General features: G+C 38.1%; 1 protein-coding gene and 1 non-coding gene across 3 annotated transcripts in view; both read right to left on the bottom strand.

Moving 5' to 3' along the window:
* Positions 1-25069, bottom strand: part of LRRC4C (leucine rich repeat containing 4C) — a 1557030-nt gene that overhangs the window by 903731 nt on the left and 628230 nt on the right. For both annotated transcript variants that reach the window (XM_045291148.1, XM_045291149.1), the window contains exon 3: positions 21378-21465. The gene's annotated coding sequence lies outside the window, so the exon portion shown is untranslated. The remainder of the gene's footprint in view (positions 1-21377; positions 21466-25069) is intronic.
* LOC115869894 lies at positions 8316-8449 on the bottom strand. The gene has a single exon (XR_004046419.1). It is a non-coding gene; the product is annotated as a U11 spliceosomal RNA (small nuclear RNA).

Here is a 25069-nt window from a genome sequence, read left to right as displayed (position 1 = left end):
AGGTCCACTTTAGTCTTCAAAATGACATATGTTTTTGCTTCTGTTTAACACATCAAAGAGTCCCTTTGTAGCAGCTTTGCCTAATGCACTACTTTCTTTGATTTCTTAAGTGCTACTTGTATAGGTATTGATTATGGATCCAAATCAAATAAAACCCCTGATAAACTCAATTTTTTCACTGATTATCATGATGCTGTTCACTGGTCCAGGTGTAAGGAATTTTGTTTTCTTCACTTTGAGGAATAATTCATACCAAAGTTTATATACATTGATCTTCATCAGTAAGTGCTTCAAGTGCTCCTTACTTTCCACAGCAAGGTTCTGGCATGTTGTTCTTCATATAGTTCAACTTCTAGGGTTATTTTCTCAGCATACAAATTAATAAGTATGGTGAAATGATAGAATTCCTGATTTTAAACCCCTTTTGTTTGGAAGACTGCATCTTGATTTGATACAGTTTCTGAATGAGCAGGATTAAGTGTTTTGGAATTTTCATTCTTTAAGTATTATCCATATTTTGTTATGATACACACAGTTAATGACCTTATGTAACCAATAAAACTTCGGTAAATATCTTTCTGGTAGCCTCTGCTTTTAGTTACAGCTTTCTGATATCAACAACAATATACCCAATTCCACATCCTCTTCTAAATCAAATTTACATTTCTGGTCATTCCCTGCTGAGCACAATTGAAATCACTTTTTGAATTTTCATTCTCAAAACTTGCTTATGTGTGATATCGTTCCATAATCAAATATTTGTTATATGATGTTTCTTGGAATGGGCACAACTATGGATTTCCACCAGGAAGTGACTTTTTCCAAACATCTTCTCCTAGGTAAGTGACTGCTATCATCATAATATCCATTTATTGAAACATCTCGATTGATCAATTATTATAATCATGTAAATACCAGAAGGATTCAAATTTTACAAAAATGTTTTTTTAATCAATTTATTGGGGCTCATACAATTCATCACAATACATAGACCAATTGTGTAAAGCGCATCTATACATTTGTTGCCCTCATTATTCCCAAAATTCGCTTTCCTCTTGGGTTTCCGGAATCAGCTCATTTTCCTTTTTTCGCCTCCCCTTCCCTTCTTCCTCCCCTCTCCCCCATGCACCCTTGATAATTTATAAATTATTATTGTATCTTATATTACACTGTCCAGCGTCTCCCTTCACCCACCCCTCTGTTGCCCGTCCCCTAGAGAGGAGATTATATGTAGCTCCCTGTGTTCCATTCCCCCTTTCTAAACCCCTTTCCCTCCTGGTATCGCCACTGTCACCCCTGGTCCTGAGAGGTTCCACTAACTTTTAATTCCATCTTCCAAAATTTTTTCAGGCACCCACAAATAGTCCACTCATATTCTTGACATAGTCTATATCAATATGCCACATATACCTACGGACTTCCCACCATGTGTGACTTTGTTATATTGCAGTGGCTTGTCAGTAGCTGTGATCCTGGAAGCTGTGCCAGCCCTAATTCAAATTACAGCAAGGTTACGACTGGTGGGCAGGTTTCAGTAGAGCCTCAGACTAAGATAAGTAGGAAGTAGCGCCTGGCAATTTCCTTCTAAAATGATTGGTGAGTGAAAAGTTTGTGAATGCCAGCAGTGTTGCATTGCTTTTTACAGTTCTAGATGAGCCCCTTAGTTTTAAAGGCTTTCAAATCATGACTCTCCTCAAAGTAGTTCAATATTAGCTTTGTAGTTGGAGTAAAGCTTTAGAGACCCAAATGTGTGGATGTGGCATGACTCAAAATGAGAATTAACTTTTGCAATAGTCCAGTAGTTGTTAGAACATGTAATGCACAATTTATAAATCTAGGAAAATTGTAAGGCACCACAAGTGAGATGGAGCACGTAAACCTCAATATGCTTGGCATTTAGAGAGCTAAAATAGACTGCTATTGACCATCATGAGTCAGAAAATGAAAAGGCCCATTATATTGGAAGTGAGAATTTGCCATCGTGACATTCATTATCACAAAGGGCATTTAAAGATCTTTCCTGAAGTACCACTCTACCAGTGCTGTATCCACGTGCCTAGAAGGAAGACCTATTAATATAACTAGTACTCAAGTTTAAGTTGATCAAACATTCAATCAAGATAGACTGATCATTCCTGGTGAATGGAAAGTAAAAGTTGGAAATAAATGAGGACTAATAGAAACAGGGCATGAGGAGGGGAAAATGCCAGAGACCACATGATATAATGTTGCACGATCAACACACTGAACGTTAGAAATGCCTTTTGTTTTCTACAATGTAAATGACAATTGCACGTGTGTACCTGGCAGGATGGAAGCATAAGAATCAAACAGACTCTATCAGTATAAAGAGACAATGGAAACATTTAAACATGTTCAAAGACTTCAGAACAGATGATCAGCGCTCAAAAGCAAGTTCAAGTTAAAGAAAATTCAAACAAGTCCATGAGAGCCTAAGTACAGCCTTGAGTATATTCTACCTAATAAGGAAGCCCTCTCAAAACCACATGTAATGAATTGAGCACTAATGACCAAAGACTAGCTGAGCTGTGGGACAACGTCTGGGATGTGGAGTAGCCACGGCAAGTAAGTGCAAGAAAGGAGGAAGGGACTTAACAAAACAACCCCATGCACTTGAACATCTTAGCTTGAATCCAGCTTGTGATAGAGAAGGCATATTCCAGAACTTTTCTCTCTGTCAGCCAGAGAAGCTAGCACGTGGAAGGCTGAGCCACTCTTCACTCTGACCGGCCATACAGGCGTGGATCATCTTCAAAAGGCATATCGGGTTCCACTCAAGTTCAACAAGGGGGACTCATGAAGAGCTATTATTAGCATATTTTTTTTCTTAAGGAACACTCCATAAGAACGGAATAAAGTGGTAAAATCTTTATTCAAGAGTGTCAAAATCATTCAGGAATTAAAACAGCCTATTGGAATTCACAGGTTCTTTGATAAGCACTGCTACTATCTTCCTTTTAGCTTAATGAGGGGTTGCGTATCCATACAATTAAAGATAATCGCAGACTGTAAACACTGTATTGTGATTATAGAAACAGGGGATGAAGCTTGATGACAAGACAAAAATGTCACCAACTGAGCACCTTGGAATTTTATAGCCTTTAAAATACAATGTTTCCTCTCCACAGCTCTTTCTTTTTTATCCTAAATTCTCTGCTTTCCTTTTACACCACAGAAATACACTATTCAATGTTTTTACTGATTGGTTTTCCTTATCATTTTTTTTAGCCATCCTAAGAATCAATGGTGCTTCTCAGTATTTTAAAAGTAGAATGTAGTTTAAAAGCATCATGCCTCACTTTATTTTGTTGTTGTTCTTATTTCTTGGGAAACCCTGTCAACCATACCTTGTTAAATTTCATCTTATTAAAAAATGCCAACATTTATTCACGTGAACTTTTAACTCGGTAGTGAATGTGATATTTTGATATGATGGTATAGAAAGCATGTTGCTATTATTGTTGTTCATGTCACGGTGTCAGCTCTGACCATAGTGGCTGTGAGCACAAAAGATAAAGCACTGCCCAGTCCTGTGCCATCCTCAAAATTATTCCTATGCTTGAGCTCCTTGCAGCTGCACGGGATCAATCCATCTCCTGGAAGAAATGCTCCTGTTCTCTTCAATTCCCTCTTACTTTACTGAGCAGGATGTCCCTCTCCAAGAACTGGTCTCTCCTGACTATATGCCAAAAGTATGCAAGACAAAACCTGGCCATCTTTCCTCTAAGGAGCAGCCCAGCCTTGCTGCCTCCTACACTGATCGTTTGGTTTGTTCTTTTAAGCAGTCCATGGTATTTTCAGCATTCTTCTCCAGCACCATAAAGAAATGCATCCGTTCTTTCTAGGTCTTCTTTATTCAATGTCCAACTTTCACATGCATATGAGGCAATGGAAAATATCAAGGTTTTTGATCTCTTCTTCACTGTTGCTTTCATGAGCATTGATTGTGGATCCAAGCAAAGGCAAGGTATTGTTTTCACATGATCAGGCACTCAACTTACATACAGCGAGGACTTTTGTTTCTGCTTTGTTTGTTTGTTTTTCCCTCTCAAACTGCAGCAGCTTTACATAAATCCTGGTAGAATTTACTTCAACAAGGCAAACCCACTGAGGTCCAGTTGATCGGACATGCTGATTCTGTAGGACAGAGCAGAACTTCTCCCTAAGATTTCCCAGGCTGTTGATATCTTATGAATGCAGTCCATAGCTCCTTTCTCCTCTAGAACCTGTGGGGGGTTTGAGACTCCCACTTTTGATTAGCAACCCATGGTTTTACCCAGGAGGTCCCAGCACCTAGGGTTTATTTAACTAAGATTAAAACAAAAATAATAATTAGTAAGAGGAGGAATAGGAAGATACAGGTCATTCTAAATAAATCAGTTTATTTTCTCCTTAAACAAACAAACAAAAATACCAGAGAAGTGAAATGCACAATTCGTATCATATCTTTCAGTGAGCTTCTCAAAAAACTCTATGCAAGTACAATGTTACAAGTCAAGTGCATGTTTCCTCTCTTGGATGAAAAATGGCTATTTAATAAAACAACAATTTGGCAAAAAGATAAATTCTTGAAGAGCTTCAATCACTTGCCATCATTGATTCAATCAAGGTCGATCTGTCTGACTCGTGAAAGAAGCATCCAGGATGTGTCTGTCAATCTAAATACATTAGAGGCCCCCACAGAAAAGTCCTGAAAACTGGCAAAAGAGCATCCACAATCAAAATCACGGAAGAAACTGCAGGATGCCTTTATTGGTGAATAAATAAACTTTTGGAAATTCTTCTATATAACTAGCAGTCCCCAAGTGAACTAGATCATTTAGGGTTCCTATTCAAGTTTTTGGCCAGTGGTTAACACTTCACCCTTCTAAAATGGGATGTTAGTGGAAGCCCATCTAAATTAGAAGCTGATTTGGGCTTAATTTATTCATTTTCTAAATAATATGCAAATTTGTGTAAACCTAAAATTTTAAATAAGATTTACAGGCTGTAAACTCTGCAATCTGACAATTTATATGTTAATGTGGTAATTCAATTCAACAAACATTTATTGAACTCTTAGCAGAACCCCAAGCAGAGTAGTCTGGAGCATGATCCATGCCATTCAGGGGCATAAGAGTTAGGGGTAAGTCAGACAGAAGAAAGTGTAAATTTGCTCCTGAACTTACAATCATCATCCTGACAAGTAATGCAAAGGGAAACAGCATATGAACAACTGATCTCCTTTACCTACAGATGTCCTTTCTCTATCTAGGGTTGCCATGAGTTGTAACCAACTCCATGGCAGTGGGTTTGGTTTGGGTTTGATTATAGACATCCTAATGATCTCTTTGAAGCCTTGGGGGCCAAGACTTGGAAATAAATCATCTGGCGGCGTAAATAAACCCAAACAATGCCATCAAGTCAATTCCAACTCATATTGACTGTTTAGAGGGTTTCTGAGGCAGTAGATCGATGAGAACAGAAAGTCTCATATTTTCCCATAAGCGGTTGGTAAGTTTGAATTGCTAGCTTTGTGGTTAGCAATCCCAAGTTTACTGGGCAGCAGCACCACAGCTGCTGAGACAAGACAAATTTATGTTTGGTTGTGATATAAAATAGCTTCCTTTGAATTATGCTAAGTAAAGTTAGCCAAGCGCAAGTACAAAATGAGTCCACTGAGGTAAGCTCAAAACATACAATGGGCATAGAGGATAAGTTACTTAATGCATAAATCGTGGGTCGAGGTCCAGGCATTTTGGCAGGGTCTGACCCATCTCAGGGATGCATATGGTAGCCAACTAAAATGGAGGGGACCAAGAGGGGTAAGAAAAGAAAAAGGAAAACAAAGCAAACGAACAAAAATGAGAGTGATGGGGAACAGGGGTAAACACCCACGGGCAGGGTATTATTTATATATCCACAGGAAAGGGAGAGAGGGACCAGACCTCATCCCAGGGTGCCAAACCTTGAGGGCAATACACTGGCATGGAGCAGGGAACTAACAGAGAAGACGACAGGGCCGGGCTTAAGGTAAGTTATGTTGTCCCCCTCCCTAGAAGAAGGCAATACAGAAGACAGCACTATGTATATAAACCTCGTGTGTCCAGACCACACGAGAGTGAACTAAGAAGGTAAGAGAGAGAGAGAGAGAGAAAGAACCTCATCATGGCACACCAAGTCCTGGGGACAACATCCCTGCTCAGAGCAGCCAATGCACAGAGAGGACTGCAAGGCGGGCTCCACCACGAGACCGGGCATTCCCTCACGGATCCATAGTGCTACAGGGGACAGCACTGGAGACACTGTGCACAAAGTGTGCCCAGTCTGCCCCACGCACAGCAGGCGAAACACAAAGGGAGTGTAACAGGGCAGTGAGGGGAGCAAGTAAACAAGTCCCCAAGGATTCTTGAAAATAGACTTCTGATTTGGGGGACAGGACTTGGCACCTCATCAGATTTTATCAGAAAACACTCACAAGGGTCAGCAGACAGACCTGGAACTATTTTTTTCTTGTTTTGTTTGTTTTTGTTTTTCTTTAGCACTATGGCTATCTATATAAGATAGGCAAGTCAACAATCCTGAGGCGAAAAGAACGGACTGGCATTTCCAGGGGAGAAATGGGAGAAGAGGGCACAGGAAGGGGGAGTGGGGAGCCAACAACTCAGGGATAAGGGGACAACAAGAGATCTAAAATAGATGGTGAGGAGGGGATACAAATCCTGATGGGGTTTGATCAAGTGCAATGGATCTGAGAGGCACTACTGAGAACCAAAAGGAGGGTGAGCATGATAGTGGGATAGGAGGACGGTGAAAGGAAACAGAGGAAAGAAATAGGAGGCAAAAGCTATTTACAGAGGTACAGTTATAGGCATGTGTATATGTAAATATACTAATTTATAATGAAAGGGATAGAGACCCATGTATGTATGTACATATGTGCAGTATTAAGATATCAGACAGACTTTGGAGCTCTACTCAAAGCCTCCCTTTACACAAGAACACTTTGTTCTAATAACCTGGCACTCTTTGGTACTCACCTTTCCCAACAGGATCGCTGTATAAAAAATTTGGTTAAGAGAGTGGATGGTGCCCAGCTATCAAAAAATATAGCTTCTGGGCTCTTAAAGGCTTGAAGCTAAACAAGCAGCCATCCAGCAGAGAAGCAAATAAGCACACATGGGAGAAGCACACCAGCCTGTGTGATTATGAGGTCTTAATGGGATCAGGTATCAGGTATCAAAAGATAAAAAACAAACAACTATATCTATGCAAACGAGGGGGGTTGGAGTGGAGACCCAACGCCCATCTGTAGACAATTGGATATCTCCCAACAGAGGGTTTTAAGGAAGGGATGATTCAACCAAGGGGCAATATAGCACTGAAGAAACACACATCATTTCTCTAGTTCCTGGATGCTTCCTCCTATCCACTACCATGACAAATCTGGCTAGCCCAGAGATCACACATTGGTACAGATAAAAGCTCTGGACACATGGAATTCAGGACAGATAAACTCCTCAGGAACAGAAGTCGGAATAGCAATCCACCGTATCAAGCACATTTGTACCTCTGGTGCCATTATCATTTCCCAAACATTTTCTTTCTACTGGAGCTCTTGTGATCCACTCCTCTTTACCCCTCACTCACCTATCCTCCTAACCTCATGAACACTTGATAATTTAGAAATTATTTTTGTTTCATATTTTAAGGTGATTATTAAATTAGAAAAAATAAATGATAACACAAAGAATAAAAATTTAATGCATTAACCCATATTTCTATGGTTAGAAGTGCAAAGAAATTTCAGACACTACATAATATTTCTTCCTGTTGGTGCTGTGTATACATACATCATTCCCAAGTACCATATTTTAATAAGTTACAATCTTTCTTGATCAATTACATTACACAAGTGCAGTTGAGCTGGAAGAAACTTTCGAAGCCTCACTTTTGATATTTTGCCTTTCTAAGACAACCTTTTACATTTGGCAGTTGATTGAATCCTCAGAACTTTATTGGGAAGTTGATATAATAAAACATTTTTATTGAGATGCACGAAATTTAGAAAAGTTAATCATTTAACCAAGTTCACAATAGTTTTGAAGTCAAGGTTTGAATGACAAGTTAAATTTTAGGATCCTAGGAACTAACTATATATATATATTTTGTCTATAAAGATCATATAATGGGCTTTCTGCCTAAGAATGACGCTCTTTTAATTTATGTAAGCATAGGCATTTTTCTTTTTTCTTTCCTTTCTTCCTCAATTTCTTCATTCTGTAATTCAATTTCAATTTTAATAATCTTTTTTTTTTTTTGCCAGGACCAACAATCACTAGCAGCCCAGGTAACAAAAATCATGCTTCCTAAATTTCTTGATGTTGATTCCGCACGTAGAGCAATAGAAATGCCCTATGTGTGCCACTTAATGACAGAAGCCCCTTTTTTTTCAGTTTTAGTAATCTTAAGTCAAATATCAAGGAACAATTGAGGTTACTATTATTTAACTTTTTGTCTATGCAATCTGATAGAAATACCCACACAATCATATTGAGGACAAGTTTGTAGGTAAGAAGTAAGGTTTAGGATACACTCTGTAGTATTCAATAGCACAAAAATTGAGCTAACATATATTGAACATCTACCTTATTCAATATACTACATAAGATAAAATTGAGATATTTTAGATTCAGAAAGAATTAAAATAAAATTTGATAGATGTAAAGGGCCCAGAGCTATTCTTTAAGAAATGTATAACTTGGTAATGGTATCATAAGCATTATACATTTTAAATGTCTCATTAAAAAATATATTGAGTATTTCCAAAGGCATACATTGGGGGGCAATTTAGTAATGTTCATATAACATGACCAGTATTGTATATTCTAACTCCTATTTTAAAACAAAAGACTTTTAAACCATCACATAGAAATTATTTTCTTATTTAAGCTTTTCATGTGTTTTAGCTCCTTTTGACTTCCATTCATCTGCCTTATTCATGTTTGTCTTATTTAAAAATGTATTTCCATGAACAATAGGCAATTTGAAATATTGTTTCCCATGTGCTGGGCTAAAAAAATCACAATGAGATTTGATGAGTATAATAATTCTGGAGAAAAACACAACTTCATATAGTTCTTAATAAAATTCAAGATACGGTAAAATTTTATTTTTGAGTTATAAATCTGGTGGTGGTCACTCTGGTCTTCTCACACACATTCCCAACCTTTCACACCGAATTGCTCATTTCAAGGTGAGCAGTTCAAAACCACCAGCTTCCCTCGGAAGAAAGATGGGACTTTCCACTCCCATCAAGATGTACATGGCTTTATCCCACGGGGTGGCTGTGTGTTGAAAGGACTAGACAGCAGACAGGTGAGTGCAGAACAAAAGACAAGTGCACTAATAACTGAGGTTTGATAATCCTAAAATAGTTCTAAGTGGCTCACTATTCGGAAATTAGGATAACAGTCTGCAGAGGTCTTCAGCTTGTGCATGTTCATCTTAAAAACTCCCGTCTGTACCTAGAGTGGAGAGTATTGGCAAGGGATTCTTTTTCTTTTAAGAAAAATGTTATAAGTGGCCTCAAATGGATACTTTCTGCTTATACCAAATTGGAGGGCACTGGATTATGAATATTGTGCCTTTTGATAAGATTAGAGCAAAGAGCTTTATGGAGTATTATGGAGTACCAAAATGATAGTCTTTTGATTCAATAAAGAACTCTGCTCTTTATTAGTTATAAGATGTTAATCAAACTATACAATGTCTTTGAGGCTCACTTTTTTTCCCTTTGGAGAAATGACTTACAAAACCCACCTCATATGAACTTTGAAATCATTGATCAAGGTAAATCAAGACCACTGCATTTGGCAATCCCAAAGCTGACCACTTAGATTATATATAAATGGTACCTCTTGTCACTGGGAAATACAATACCCTTGTATTTCCTTTAATAACATCAGAGCTTCCCAGGAAAGAGATATTCAACATTTGCATTGGTAGTCAATATAATTGCAACAGCAAAAACATTGTGGGCTTAACTCCTTTGAAAATCAATGGCAAGGAACAACAACAAAATTTTGGGACTGCTTGGAATTACATATGGCTAGGCCAATATCAGTCTCACGCTGCTGCTGTTATTAGGTGTCCCAAGTCAGTTTTGACCCATAGTTACCCCGTGCACAACAGGACAAAACACGGCCTGGTCCTGCCCCCGCCTCACAATGGTTTCTGTGGTTGAGCCTAACATAGCAGCCACCGTGGCAATCCATCTCGGTGAGGCCTTCCTCTTTTTAGTTTTCCCTCTTCTTTACCTTATTGAAAACACGTAATAACTATGAATATGAAGACCTCATTACTCTTGTATGATTGGAAGACATTCAGGAGCCTCTGAAAAGCTTTATCCTTCAGTTGGAGTACCCAATGGGTTTATGTTATAAGAAGTAAGAAGTGGGACCTCGCTCTTTAATTCCCTAAATCAAAGTGAGATTTTGTGAATTTTCATTGTGAGGATTTGTGGTATAATAATATATGCTTACTGCTTCTAAATGTGTAGTATTGGCCTGCCGTTGTGTATATATGAGTGCTTGTGTGTGCGGGCGTACGTGCTCTGCACTCAAGGAGGGAGGTGGATGCTTGCCAAATAAAATTTGACGCTGAAATAAAGGAATAAACAGATTTAGAGAACTGTCAACTGACATCAAGAGAAGAAATAAAATAGAATTTGTGAAGTTAATTTGGCCTATTTTCTATTTTCACAGAAATTTACACCAAGGATAGCTTACAGAAGTGTCTAAATCATACTTGCTTATTTCCTTATTTGTTGAGAATCTCTCTACAGAGCACATTAAGCTACTTTTATCCAAATCTCTTTGAGGATGGCACTTTTCCCTGGAGTCCCTTTTCCCAAGAATCCAGACTCCAGGCCCACATCTGCATTTTCAATTAGGTTTTTGAATATGAAAAAGGGATTTGCTTTAACAGATTTGTCAGCCACACTGTCAACACATCTGAGAGTGTGATGAGGAAACATATTTTCCGAGATCTGAAATGCATTTTTCAAACATGGCATAGGCGGCAGAGCCAGTGGAAACCACGACATGGATATCTATTCTGCCAGCAGAGCTTCCTTTCATGTGGCTCCATTTTTAATAGTGCGTCAGACTCAATTCCACAGTAAGGCTTTCCCGTTCCATTTCAATGAATGATAGTGCACCCTCAGCCGACGTATGTTGCCAGGACAGCTATCATTTTTACAAAACCACTGTACTTGGAGGGTGCAATGGACACAGCATGCCAATAAAAACAATGGGCCAAATGATTGCTTCACAAACCAAGTCCAAAGTAAAAGTACAGCTAGCTTTGCTTTGTAGGTTGTAATTTTATTCCTTTTTTTTTAAGCAAAATTTAGTCTTAGTGTACGCACTTAATTTAGCAGCCTGTGGAGTGAAGAATGTCTGGTAACATGGGCACCCCAGTAGAAGTTCTACTCATTAATTTCAGTCAAAGAAGGTCAGAGTCAGAAAAGACCTAGAAGTAAAGGTCCTGGATTCTGGCTTTATCAGTTCCTAGAGTCCTAACGGTTCATGTCCTAACCCAATCTTTACCACTCGCTGCCTTTTAAACTTGTTCACATAAGTCTTTAGGTTTCAGTTTCTTCTATGACATATGATAACAATACTTTTTAGCTCATAGGGTTATTGAAAAGATTAATTTAGGGGGTTTTATAAAGAGCTAATTCTCATAATTTAGGTCTTAGTTAAAATACCAGTCCCTCTGAAAGTTCTCCTGATTACCATATTTAGATTGCTCTCCTTGACAGTTTCTGTCCTACAACCCTATTTATTTTTATGGTTGCATAATCTGTGATTATTGGTCTTGCATTTGTGTAGTGTCCCCCACAAATCCGTAAGCTCTTGAGGGATAGGTCAGTCTGTATCCCCCAAACCAAGCACAATGTCAGGAAAAATGTTTCACATAAAAATACTCAAATAACAAATAAATAGTGTAGTACATAACCAGTAAATGCCAATAATAATATTTGCTGCAATATTATTATATTATAATATTGTATAACAGTACTTATATTATTAATAAAAGTAGACGGAGTGAGAGATGGAAAGTCATTGTTTAGAGGGAAGACTGGTACTAAATTGGGGAAAGGGAACAGCAATACACAATAAAAGGGAAACTGGAAAACTGGTGGAGGCAGATTAGATACTGGGAGGTTTACAAGAATTAGAAGCAACAGAGGTAAAAAGTTTTACAAACACAATCTTCTTATATACTGCAAGGGTTGTTGTGTTAGTATGGATTGACTAGAGAAACAAATTCATAGACACTCATGTGTATAAAAAAGAGTTTTACATCAAAGAAAATGGCATCATTGCATGTGCTGTGTGAGTCTGAAGAGGAATGCATAGACTATTATCAGACATGTGGGCTAATACTGGATTTATGGACTCAATCTGGACTGGGCTGGGAGGGTTTCTTTTGATATAAAGCTCTTTCTTATACACATACGAGTGTCTATGAATTTGTTTCTCTAGTCCACTCAGATGAACATGTTATGGTATCGTCAGTGTAGGAGACTAGAGAAAAAAATCAATAGGATTGAGAGCGGATGCTTGTCTGACTTCTACCTCTTGGTCGTTTGTCTTCTTTGACTTCTCACAGGTCAGATAAAGTCACATGGTTTACTTGACTGCTTTCTGGAAAGAATATGGGAAGTTGAAGTTTTGATTATTTTGTTCGGTTGTTGTCTTTGGTTATTCCTGTTTGAAATGGTGTAAATGAATGTCATTAAGGTATATTTTGAGCTCAAGGAGCAAAATTGTCTCTTGAATTTTCTCAGAGATTTAGTGTAAACAGCTGACAGAAGTCAAAATGGCTGACAGAAGGCCCTGGCTTACTGCAGCCAGAGGCCTAGGGCCATATTTTATATCAATGGACTAGTTTAGATAAAGGTTAAGATAAGATAGACAAGGATTGAAGTAGCTAATGAAGCCTCCATGTGGGCATGGCCTTCTCCTGAGGATTCTGGGAAGTACACACACTCTCCCTGTAAGACATTCCTGTGGACAAGCCAGGTGGATCTATGCTCATGGAGCCAGATCCCGGGAGCTGAAGGAGCCCTGTTGAGACCCACACTAGTGCTGAGATCCTTCCACCACTACTGAATCTACAAGACTTTCCACCCACTGGCCTGTGATCTTCCTGAATTTGGCATCATTGCATGAGTTGTGTGAGTCTGAAGAGGAATGTATAGACTGGTATCAGAAATATGGGCTAATATCGGACTTATGGACTTGATATGTATTGGGCTTGGATGTTTTCTTAATATACAACTACTATTGTTATAAACCTCTTTCTTATACACATATGAATGTCTATGAATTTGTTTCTCTAGTCAACCCAGACTAATACAGTGATGTTGTATAGTAGATGCTCCTTAGACAGATAGTTAAGTGTGGGGATATACCCACAGATATATATAGGTTTGCCAGAGGATATTTGAACATGTATATGTAGCTTTAAAATATATTTCTGAATGAGGTAGAACACACATTCATAAGGATAAAATTATGAAAACATATTAAATGCAGCCAAACACCATTGCTGGACCTGGGAGCCGAACATCATACTTTTAAGTAAAACTAAAGTTAATTGGCATAACACAGTCCACAAAGGCAATGTGCTACTGTATATACTTGAGTGCTTATACTCGAGTATTTATGGTGTATTCCACTTTAGTGTTTGGGAACTTAAAGGCTGTGACCAGTGATTTAATGTGTATCTATTAGTTTCTCCATGTTCAGAAGAAATAAGAATAAGGAAAATAGAAAGATGTGGTAATAAATAGTCCAATGCACTTAAGGACCAGGCAAGCAACTGTCTCCACAACACTGAGCCCAGAAAAACCAGATGATGTCCAGCTATGCTCTGAAAGAGATGTGCTCTCTTGGTAGAGTATGAGAACAATGAAGAACAAACCTCAAAAACATGAAAGAGCCGAGCTTACTCTTTATAAAGAGAGCATTGGAGTCCCCAAAACGATGGCCCTTAGTGAACCTTCCAGTAGGCACTGAACGTCTATGTTAGAATAACCAATCATTTAATATCCAAAGGGTAACATTTACTCAAGGATAACACTCAGAGTTAGGACAAAAGAAGGCATGACAATGAGAAACACAGGAGGAAAATTAGACACACGATGGTGTTTTGAGGGAATTGTAACGGAAGAAATTAAACAAAATATTGCTGTTGCATTTTTCTCAGATATTACCAAGAACTCTTTATGCATTGACATGTAGCTCATGTCTATGATCCAAATAGATCCATTTAACTTAATGCTCACCACTATTAGTGGTCATTTTGCAAAGTTGTAATCACTATGATCCCAAGTAAAGACTCGAGATTAAAGAAAGTTCCTGAATAAGGTGATGTATGCAGATGACACAACCACAACCATTTTCTGTTAGCAACAAAGACTTGAGACACTTACGGGTGGACATCTAAGCCTGAAGTCTTTAGTATGGTTTGACACAGAAGGAAAACAAAAATCCTCACAGCTGGACAATAGACAACATTATGTCAAAGTGGAAAAAATTGAAGTTGTCAAGGATTTAATTTTATTGGATCCACAATCAATGACCAAGCAAGCAGTAGTCAAGAAACCAAGCAGCATGGTCCATTGAGCAAAGAGGCTACACAAGATGTACTAAAGCTGTTAAAGAGTGAAGATGTCAGTATGAGGACTAGGATGTGCCTAACCTAATAGGATTTCCCAGCAGCCTCATCTGCATGTGCAAGATGGACAATGAGCATGAGAGGCTGCAGAAGAACGGATGCATGTGAAATATGGTGTAGGGAAAGAATGCCTAAAATTCAGTGGACTGCCAAAATAACAAATCTGCCATGGAGGAAATACCAGAATAAAGCTGGTATTTTCATATATTTTGGACATGTTATCAGGAGAGATCTGTCTCTAAAAAAGGACTTCACGGTTGGTAAAGTAAAGGTTTGCCAAAAAAGAGGAAGACACTCAAGGAGATGAATTCATACAGTGACTACAACAATGAGCTCAAACGAACCAACAAAAATTGTGATGACTGCTAAGGCCAGACCAATGTTTTTCTGTTGCATGAAGTGGCAAAATTAGTTGGAACTATCTCTTGGCAGCTTCTAACAACATAAAATCAAGGAATCTAAATGAAAGATGATTGCAACAATAAGAGACCCTTAAAGAAAATAGTGGATACCATACTCAAAATAAGACAATTAGAAGAAAGTTTTGCTTCACAAAGGCTCTATTTACAAAGATGTATTCAAGATGGAGGGGAATGACAAAGGAACACTCAGGACCTTAGACGTTTACCATGTCCAGGTGGGAAGGGTCTGGAACCTTGGTTCCATAGTGGTTAGATGGTGGACAGGTCAGCAGTTTGAAACCACCAGCCAGTTCGGTGGCAGAAAGATCAGGCAATTTTAGAAACCCTCCACCCCCACCCCCCCCAGCGGTTTTACCCTGTCCCATAGGGTTAGTATGAGTCCGAATTGACTCAAAAGCAGTGAGTTTGTATTTTGAGGTGGGAAGGGAGGGAAAAAATGAAAATATTCCTGTAAAGGTTATCTACAGATTCCTGTTTACAAGGTAGTTTTGAAAGAAATAGATCTTTGGCTGAGAGTGCCCAGGATATAAGCAGCATAATCACCCCTAGTTGGTAAAATCTCCTGGGCTTTCCATTGATCAAAGCCCTTGGTAGCCAGGCAGGACTAGAACTCATAGCTCATAGTTCTTCAAAGCAGCCTCCAGGACAGAGGGTACTCAGGTCTACAATCCAAGAGAGCTCAGTTAATGAATAAAGTTGAATTCAGAGGCTTTCTAGATGTTAGTGTCTAGAATGATTCCTGTAGATGAGGTTTTCAGGGATTTGTTAAATGTATATGTTCAATAAAAATAGTTGATGCAGATACCATAGACACTTAAACTATTGAATTAGGAACTGAAAGGCCCTTCAATGTAAGTGCTTATCAATGCACATTTATAGGAAACACAATCAATCCCTAAATTGACACTGGTTCTAGATTTTAAACTAGTTTTCCTTTGAAACCATTTAAATATCGCAACTGTCCCCATAATAAATAATATCCTATATAAGGCAGTGTAATATAAGCAATAGAATTTAAATTGTATGACTGTATAAAGGCCAAGATCAAGAGTTTTTACATGGAGTAAATTAATTCATCACACTTGAATAACATGTTTTTGGTTTATTTGAAATCACAATTATTTATAAAACAGAGGGAAAGAAGTTAATTAAACAATAAGTTATTTGACCCACAAGCCACCAAGCAATCAGTCTAGGTTTGCTTGATCCTGTTCCACAGATTACAAGATCTCCCAAAGGCCTGAGCAACATAAGGAAACTCTAATCCTTGGACTTTTGTGCAGAAAATCTTTCATAATTTACAGAAAATAGCGTTTCAAAGGTGTTTAAGAATATCAAACCCGGGCAGCTATACTCAACCAAGGCTGTTGGTCCATTGGGTTCCAGGACAAAGTGAATCACATGGTGCAAAATTGAGAACCTATTTCTATGAATGGACAAACTGGGGAAAGAAGGAAGAGGAGTGTGGAATGATTCCAATGGGTTTGTTGAGGTTCTTTAAACAGTGAATACTCTACCTTCTTAGCTGTTGTCTATACTTAAAGGATCTGAAAGGGATTTTGTTTTCTTGGAAATAATATAATCTGTGATCTTTCATTTCTCAGAATGTTCAGTCAGATTTGTGTGTGTTGCTGTTGTTTTGTGTGAGAATTCTAATTTTCATGAAGTTATACTCTATTTGATTTATTTATGTGGTATTTGTCTAAAGTCACACACATCGATATAATATTTTTATTTAAGAGCCGCAAAAGAATAATACTTCAGGGATGTATCACATTGAATTCTGATCAGAATGCATTAAATAGCCTAGATAAAAAGGAGTGTGTGTTCACATATGTGTACATGACATGGGATAAGTCAATAATGTTTCTACAAAACCAGATAAATCTTCCATAAACCTATCCTCCATCTAGGCCTATTCATTTCTGAAGGTGGTTTTTCCATTCTCCAATTCTTCCCCAAAGAATCCTATATTATTCCATTTATAACGTCAAAATGGAAGGATGGGAATCCTTCAGAGACTCAGATAGTGTTCTTTTTAAATGTTCTTAGAGTTTGGGGAACAAAAAGGGGTCTGTGGGAAAGCCCAGGACTCTAGAGTGGATGAATTCAAGCTACACTCAAAGAAAGAGTTGGTATATTGTCACGATGGGGAGGGAGAGGGGGCCAGAAGACATTGGTGTACATTTCCTGGGCTTTTTCTCAACATTGCAGTTTCCATTTTTCCTTCTTAATTTTAAAGAATAACATCTTGTGACCCTCTTGTGTCCTTTGAAAAGAATCTACTGGGATTAACCCTAGGAACTACCCAAAAATAGTCAACCATAACCTTCTGAGCTGACTTGTCCTCCTTGAATTTAACTGGCTAAGTATAGTTCCCTAGAAACACTGTTGATCACAACTTTAGTTTTAAAAGTACCATAAAGACACAAGCATAGAACCTGCCATGAAGAAGATCCTGGCTCATAGCCACCCTAGGAATTCCTCAACTCAAATCCCTGCTATCGAGTTGATCCCAATATATAGTGACCCTGTAAGGCAGGATAGGCTTGCCCTAGTGGGTTTCTGAGACTATAATTCTCTTCTTTTCTTTCTTTCTTTCTTTCTTTCTTCATTTTAACAGTTTATTGGCATATAATCCATACATCATACAATTAAATAATTTAATCACACAGAGAAGAGCTGCACAATCATTTTCACCATTATTTTTGGAACATGTTCTTCTTTCTTATACTCATTTAGTTCCTAACATCCTCCCAACCTCCCCTCTTTACGGGCCGAGAAGGGCCTTCTCTTACAGCATGAACGATGGTTATGGGCTGCAGACCTCACAGTTAGCTGTCCAAACTGTAATTATTAAGCCACCAGGGCTCCTGTGGGGATGCCATATATATGAGGGTCTGTCTTTAAATTGTTTTACAAAGCAACCTTATCACCTTCAAAGTACTCTCCATTATACTTAATTCATTTGTCAGATCTGCGATCCCATTCTTGGAAACATTTTTCAAACTCATCTGTTTGGGTGGCTGACAGCACCTCCCTTGTTTATTTCTTCGCTTCTTCTATGAATGACCTGAAATTGCTGTCCTTTCATGTCCCTCTGCATTTGTGGAAACAAAAATAAGTAGCATGGAGAGAGGTCAGGTGAGTGGGGCAAGAGAGGCATGCTGTTTTTGCTAATGTGTTAGTCCAGCATGACTAGAGAAACAAATTCATGGGCACTGATATGTATAAGAAAGAGCTTTATATTCAAGAGCATCTGAATATTGAGAAAACACCCCCACCTAATCCGGATAAAGTCCATAAGTCCAATATTAGCTGATATGTCCAACACTAGTCGATAAATTCCTCTTCAGGCTCACACAGCCATCTGATAATGCTGAATGCAGGAAGATCACAGGCCAGTGGGTAGAAATTCTTGTGGATCCAGTGATGGTAGAAGCATCTCAGCACTGGTAGGTGTCTGCATGTAGATCCTCCAGCTCCCAAGGCTCTGGCTGCATCACTGTAGTTCCATCAGGCTCAGTAATGTCTCACAGGAGTGAGCTTGTGTACTTCCTTCAGTGAGCTTTCTATCTCCTTAGCACCTCCAAATAAGGTCATCAAGATGCGTCCTGATGAATAGGCTAAACTCCACCCCTTTACTCTTAAGTCCAAAATTGACAACAGATTATGTAACTACCACAGCCCAAATCTGGCACACTGAGATGGCTGAGTGAGCAGATGCGTTGTCATGGTGGCAAAACCAGTCCCCCGTCTGCCAGAAATCAGCCCTTTTTTGTCTCTCACTGTTAACATAATATTTTCAAAACCTCTACATAGAAAGCTTCATTAACAGTCTGACCAGGTGGAACAAACTCCACTTATACTACCAGTCAACAATGTCATCCATTCAGGAAGTTGACAGACGTCGGGAATGAGGGACTGGTCATCAATCAACATCTCACCGTTTTTGAAATGAGAAAATCACTCAGACACTTGCATTTGTCCCATAGTTCTGTCCTTGTAAGCTGTGTTCAAGATCACAGCAGTTTCTACCACATTTTTCCCAAGCAGGAAAGAAAATTTCACAGCCACACGCTGTTCTCTTAAATGGGCCATCACAAAAAGATGAGGTTTGAGCAAAACTGCTTTCACAAAAATAATTGACTGTGACCAGAGACAACCTTCCCAGACAGGTGCACTATCTCTGAGTGAGTTGCTGAATGCCCACCTAGCAGGGAAAAATGAGAACAATGAAAGTTCCACTAAGAGGAGCTATTTTTTTGGGGGGGTATCCCACGTATGAAAAATATGTCTCAAAACCACAACTCATTCACTACTCATCAATGACGTTGAAAAGATTTCTTAAAGAGTCCATACCATTATATTTCCCTATTTTTATCTTAGGGGTACTTGTTTTATCAAAGATAATACTACTAAAAATATGGCTAAATAAATGCCAAAGGATACATCAGTGCCTAAAGACCTTAAATCAATCCATTGCTGATTATTAAATTGTAAGATTATTGCCAAGAGCTATGATGACTAAAGATTGACAAGTTTATTATCTCACATTCAAGAGACCTTGATTCTGACGGGGTGATTAATCATTTGCACAGTTAACTGTAATTAGGGTCCACTATAATATAAAATATAATATGTATTTAAAAAGTTACTCTGCTTTGTGTAAATGAAGAGAAAGATATTATGGCAGCTAACTTATAAGGAGTAATTTAAGGAATGCTTAAAGCAAAATTTTAACATACAGGTAGAGAGTGGGACGTAGAAGGTAGTTGCATTTTATTACTAAACCCCTAACATCTTTAGATACTCTGCTAGTTACCAAAAATATATTGTATGAGAAAATGAAAAATAGCCCTCCCTTACGGAACATCCTTCTTATAAACAGAGTGTAGATAGTTCTTTGGAGAAGTATGCATGGATAAAGGAAAGCTAAATTTGGAAGTGGACCAAGGGCAAGGGAAAGAGAAATATGAGATGATGGAAACATGGTTTTGTTTTAATTTTCATTGATTGATTTTTCCCAGAAAATGGAAAAAAATAAGCATGTGTGTCATTTGTCAGACTAAAAGAAAATTGGGAACAGGGTCATGAAATCAAGCGAGAGCTCATTGATGTAATAAAATCATTGAAGAACTGTAAAGGGATATGATTTTAACCCAATGGACTACTTTAGGAAACTGAAAACAGGATATAGATATCTGATACAATGAGCTAAATTCAGTGATGTTCATATAACAGGACTCAGCTTTTCATTGCAAAGCAATTGGCTGGATGATATTCTGAAAAATAAAAGTTCTGGGAAGGATCAATTGTGAGTCACTCTAAGAGATTTAAACATTTTGAGATGCCCTGGTCCACTGACAAGAGTTTTGGTGTCAAGGTTATTTAAGCATTGGGTTGATAACGGAAAGGTTGGTAGTTGAACCCACCAGTCACTCCATGGGTAAATCAGAGAGTTGCTTCTTTAGAGATTTACACCCTTAAAAACCCGTATGGAGCAGTTTTATGGTGACCTATAAGACTGTCAGAAATTACTTGATGGCAGTTAGATTTTTGTTCGTCTGCTCCCCTGTGGACCAGTTTGTGTGAGAAGCATGATCAAGCTGGGTGCCTCCAAGATGTGTTGGGGAAAACAAAGCAGGCAAGGTTGATGAAAGCATTAATCATGAAAAAAGATACAGAAAGGAAAGAAGAAATCGAACAATTACCCAAATAACAGTTCCTTGGGCAATGTAGGTATAGAATAGGATAGAGGATAGAGAAGTGCAGGGATAGTGAGACAGCAGAGGAATTGATAGACTTCAGATTCAGGGATGCAAATGAAGCCAAAGTGCATCTGGTGGACCAGACTATATATAAGGAAGGTAATTAATGGGTTCGGCAGGTGTTAAGGAGCCGAGTAAGTTGAAATAGATATCCCTGTAACCAGAATATGGACTTTCGATGTGTTTCTGAATGTAAAGCAGTTATGAGGGACCAAGGAGTTCCAGGTAAAAAAATGCAACTTGTGAGCTAAAAGGGGAGATGACAGCCTGTCACAGGTCCCGTACATGTCAACCCCACTCTCACCAGCAAGACTTTGGTGCATGCCAAGTATCCAACAACTAAGCCGGGTGCTTTGCAAGCCATCTGCCTTCTCACGCACTGTTAAGTCACAGGATGCATCTGATTTTTTTTCTCTGCTGATGTACTCACACACGTCAGTGGATCAGACACTGCTCCGGCTTACTGGGCTCCACTCTCACCGAGGGATCTTGTAGTTTCACAACACAGAGAATCATTTCTAAGAAAGACACAACATTAAAACATGGTGTTACGTTGAAAGAAGTTTTAAAAAAACAACTCAATCAAAATTATTTGATATGAACATTTTCCTAAGGCTGTTAACCTCAAGGTCAGCAGTTCAAAACATAACCTGCCCCACAGGAGCTTTCTGCCTTCTGGTCCCTTAAAGAGTGACATGCTCAGAAGCCCCAGGGGCAGGTCAACCCTGTCCAATCAGCATGTAGGAGTCTGACTCCAATCACTGGCAGTGAGAATGGAGTAACACTGAGTGTTCTGGTGATGCCATTGCTTTAAATCTAGGCTGCTGACCATACTGTTGATTGGCAGGCACCAGGCACTTGCAGGAAAGCAAGAGTGATGGTCTGCTTTTGTAACCCTTCCCAGCAGGGGTTCTCAACCTTCCTCATGCAGACAGCTCCTCAAGTGGTGGTGACCCCCCAACCATAACATTAGTTTCCTTGCTACTGCATCACTGTCATTTTGCTACTGTTATGAATTCGGGCAACCCCCACCGGTTGAGAACCGCTGATTTACAGCCTTGGAAACTCTATAAGGTAGTGCTTTTCTGGCCTAGAGCTAACTTACTTGACAGGATGTGTGGGTGATGGATTAACAGACAAGAAATTAATTTACAAATCTGTAATACTATTCAAGTGTATATTCATTTTAAATTTTACTCAGGTTGGACTTTGTTCCAAGACATTAAAGGCACAAAACGATGATAATTTTTCTTGGTTCTGGAAAAGGTTTCTAATTTATTCATTTTTTTCTATTACATTTTTTGCCCTAATAGTGTTATTTGCATATGATTAACAGACTATATAATTAAATAGTTCAATAACATCAAGAGGAGTTTTACAATCATCAGTACAATCAGTTATGGAACATTTTGTGCATTCTTGTAGTCCTTGTTAGTAGCTCCCCGTTTCCCCAAACTCATCTGCAATACCCCTAAAGAACCATTAATTAAGTCAAACTCTGTAGATTTACCTATCCAAAATTCATATGCAGAAAAACATTAAAAAGCAAACAAAAGCAAATTAGCAAGCATAATAAAGTAAAACAAATAAAAATCTCAATCAGAAAGAAAGCAGAAAATATTAAAAAACAAGAACAAATTTTGAGTAAGATGCTCTACAATGGAAAAAAATGTACAATGTGGCAGTTACAGCATTTCCTGTCAACTTGAGTGAAGGGGTGGAGTCTAGCTGTCAATCAGGTGATAGCCAATGATGTCTCGTGTGTGTGTGTGTGTGTGTGTGTGTGTGTGTGTGTAACTAGAGATAGAAGGAAAAGTATTTTGTGTGAACATGTTGCTTTTGTTTATAGTCATCATCTACTCAAAATACATAATACACACTCAGATATTATGTTTAATTGCTGTTTACTGCATCATGAAGTAAATCAAACAACACTCCTACAGTCAAGGTTTGGGAGTATACCAACTGAATAATTATTTTCAATAAAACCACATTATTTTCTTGGCTTCTGGAGCAAGAAATTCTCTGGAATTCTTTTCTCAATTTTTTTCTACTTCAATTGGTCAGACTGTCTTCATCTCCCCCATAGCTTGCTTCTAATGTCAAAACTAGCACCTCAACCATCTTTTATTTTTTCTATTACACTAGTTGCATTTAAATACTATCTATATTCTTAAGACAGCCTAATTTATATTTTAGCCAAGATCTCTACTTTGAATCAAATTTATACTTAATACAACAATTTAAAATGCTTTTACCTTAAGTTATTCAACAGTAATATATACAAAACTCCTTACCCACCAATTTATCTTATCCTATCCATAATTCCCTCTTCCTCTGGTAAGGTCAACTTTATTTTACCCTATTTTCAAACCATGAATAAAGTTTTCTTGACTTCCCTATGTCCCATACTATAAGTACTGTAGCACATCCTGTTGGCTCAACTTCAAAGTGAAGCTGATAAGCCAATTTCTAAACTCTGATCTGTAATTCTACACGGCTGACCAAAGCCAAAATAACTCCTCCCAAATTTTATTTCCAAGGAGTCACAATTGGCTCTACCCATGCTTTTTGTTTATTTTCACACACTCGAAAGAGTATTTCTAATAAAGAGTAAATCATATTATATCACTTTCCTTTTCAAAGTCTTCTGTTCATTTCCAATTTCATTCTAATAAAACCCAAATGATCCACAAAATTATGTATGATCTGGCCCCATGCTAAAATTCTGGCTGTTGCTAAAAAATGACATGCTTCATTTCAGGATTTTGCTAGTGCTGTTTTATGTCCCGGACACGTTACCGCCCCGTCATCAAGAAACGCTCTTGCCCTAGCGCCCTTCCACCGGGTCCCTGTTAAAGATTTTATTTTCTCAGGGAAAGCTTCCTTCGCCCTATTTGAAATGAAGACAGCCCACACCTGGCACTGCCTCATTCCCTTCCCTGCTTAATATTGTTCAAATCACTATAGCTAGCTAGAATCCAATAACTTTACATATAGCTTTTATTATTATTATTCTCTCCATTAAGCATGTAACCTCCATGAGGGTGATGATTTCCAGGGACTTTACCCACTGCTAAACTCCTTGTGCCTTTAATTTTGGTAGAGCCTTAAGAAAGAAATGAAAATGAAGTAATTTAAAGCATATTGCTGATAATAAATCAATATCAATGAACCATAAAACTAGTGTGTTTTATGGGTTTTCCAATTATCTGTTCCAGACTAAAATTTTGCCCCTTTATTTTTATTGGGGTCTGTGTATTTCCTCAGATAATAGAACCCTATTAACTCACTATAAAAAGAAAAAAAAGCAAACAACTATTTTATTGGAGAAAACATCAGGGCATTCATGTCTTCAGATGCCAGAAAGTCACCTAATGAACCCCTCATTCCTCCGACCTGGAAATCCAGGCTTCAGGTTCAGTGCCACGGTTTGGGTTACTCAATTTTGTTCGCTCTAAGTCCTTCAGAGCATTCAAATGTCACTATATTCCCAGTCACTCTCCCAGTGGAGCTGACTAAACAAAATGGGACAATCAGTAGAAATCTGACTTAAAAGTCATAAAATACTAAACACGACATGATAACTTGAATAAACAGCATAGATGAACCTTTCCCCAAATCGGATATACATTGTTTACTACTCACAATTTATCACTAGGGAAAGCATAGCTTCCCTGAGATTAAGAGGTCAGATTAAGCGCAAAGAGATAATTTGTGGTGAAACTGGTATAAAACATGGGGCAGTTAATTCCAAATTTGACCATTTTCCACCATAATCAGTATGTGTTATCTCTGAAAATAGACAGCATATGTGTGCCTGATTTATAGTGCTGGGAAAATGCAAATAAATCTCCAATAATAGTAAAATTAATAATGACAATAAAAATATTAACGCTGTTGAGAATTTACATACCAGAGCCTACGCTAAATACTTAAGTGTATGATTTCACTTATTAAATCATCTTGTGTAGTTGCAACTATGATTATCCCTTTTTAAGGATGGAAAATTGAGGCATAAAAATATTAAATTATTTGTGTAAAGACACAGAACTGATAAGTGGTAAAACAGGCATGCCAGCTTAAGGAGCTCTGTAATACAGAAACACATTTTTATTCTAA

The sequence above is a fragment of the Echinops telfairi genome, unplaced genomic scaffold (assembly GCF_000313985.2).
Source record: "Echinops telfairi isolate 266 unplaced genomic scaffold, ASM31398v2 ScPeMD7_60;HRSCAF=208, whole genome shotgun sequence".
Lineage (NCBI taxonomy): Eukaryota > Metazoa > Chordata > Mammalia > Afrosoricida > Tenrecidae > Echinops > Echinops telfairi.
The sequence above is the reverse complement of the archived record's forward strand: the minus strand, read 5'-3'. Positions and strand labels throughout refer to the sequence as shown.